The sequence below is a fragment of the Trichechus manatus genome, unplaced genomic scaffold (genome assembly GCF_000243295.1).
Source record: "Trichechus manatus latirostris isolate Lorelei unplaced genomic scaffold, TriManLat1.0 scaffold00316, whole genome shotgun sequence".
Taxonomy (NCBI): Eukaryota; Metazoa; Chordata; class Mammalia; order Sirenia; family Trichechidae; genus Trichechus; species Trichechus manatus.
Genome location: NW_004444252.1, coordinates 18,119 through 19,738, shown reverse-complemented (window position 1 = coordinate 19,738; position 1,620 = coordinate 18,119). Strand labels below are relative to the sequence as shown.

Below are 1,620 nucleotides of genomic sequence, written 5' to 3'. Positions count from 1 at the left end.
GTGCTCACAGGCATTCCTCTCCCTGGCCTTTTGCCTCTGCCCAAAGGCACTTAGATTTCTCATTCTGTGGGATGGGAAGCTCACTGCATGATCTCTCCTGCCACTGCTTCTCTTCCGCTGCTTCTCGCCATTTTCAGGGTTACAGCTTGCTCTCTCTCTCTTAGGTCCAGGAGCTTCTCAGCGCAGGGATCCTGGGTCCAAAGGACGTGCTCTCTGCTCCTGGCTGTTCTTCCCTGGTGGTGGTGGGATCCTCTCTCTGCTTTGGAATTGGCTCTACTTTAAGGCAAAACTGACCAATCCCCTTGGTGGGCTATAATTGCCTTATTTACACAGTCCCACCCAATCACTTGGGTGGGTGTTACAAGACCATGGCAAGGAAGGCCATACAAAAGCAATCCATTGCACCACAGTTACAAACCTCGGTAGGTTGTTTTATTTATTTATTTCTTTATTTTTAAGCTCAATTTTGGGAAAGGTTTGGGTGAGCAGTAAGGCCGTAAGAAACTACCCCATGAACTTCACTTATGTAGAGCCAAGACATCTGTATAAGGTTTTTGAGATAACATTAACTAAGCTTTTTTCAGTTTTTCTTAAGACCAGATCAAACAGCTTTCCTTCACAGTATACCTTTTAGTGACGTTTCTGGAGCTTATCCGTTTTTTGTGGCACTGGAAAAAAATGCGACATTTAAACTATCATCTTTGTGGGACCAATGTGTGCCCGTAAGATTGACCCTGGTTATGTCTTACAGGTTGAGTATATACTGGGAACTCTCCACCATATGACAAGGAGAATCATGTTCTCCCCACTTTTAGAGGAATTCCTGTATGTATCTCCCACACCTCCATGCCTCCTGCCAATACAAGCTTTTGTTGTGTACTGCTGGGTGGTGTCAGGCACTGTGCTAAGTACTGGGGACACAGGATGTCATAGAACTGCCCCCCAAGAGCTCACACTTAGGGTGGAGGTGTGGGACACAAATATGCTAAAACAACCTCTGTATAGTAATTGCTATATTAAGGCCGAGTATAAAGTACAGTGGGAATAACACACTGCCCAAATTTTATATTGTAATTGGAGTTTTCCCAGTACCTCACTTTAAGACTGGCTTTAAATAACCACCAGGGCAGAGTGGATCCATCTGGCCTCCATTTTAAAGGGCATTCAGTACAGCAGGTGGGCAGTGTTTGTGTGGATGGGGGGGACATGGATTCCACCCTCACACTAAAGCTCTGTTGCCCCTACAGATCTCAGAGTTGAAGAACCACAGCATCCTACGGGCCCTGACAACAGAAGCCAATGGATGGGAGCCAGGTGGTAAGGTCCCCTTCAGGGTCCTGGGAGTCTGGGCGGAACCCAAGTCAGACCTCCTCATGGATTTACTTTTCATCATTTGCATTTCTCTCATTCCTTGTCCTGCAGAATTCTGTAGATTTATCATTCCTCAAGAAAGATAGAATCAATACTGATTAGGAGTAAAAGACCTGAGTTCTAATTCTTCTCTGCTAGTCACCTACTAAAGGAGCCCTGGTGCTGCAGTGGTTAAAGCACTCTGCTGCTAACTGAAAGATTGGCAATTCAAATCCACCAGCCTCCCCTTGGGAGAAAGATGTGGCAGTC

At 45.9% G+C, this 1,620-nt stretch overlaps 1 pseudogene; it reads left to right on the top strand.

Moving 5' to 3' along the window:
* LOC101343569 (ELMO domain-containing protein 3-like) overlaps positions 1–1,620 on the top strand; it is a 46,127-nt pseudogene that overhangs the window by 26,582 nt on the left and 17,925 nt on the right.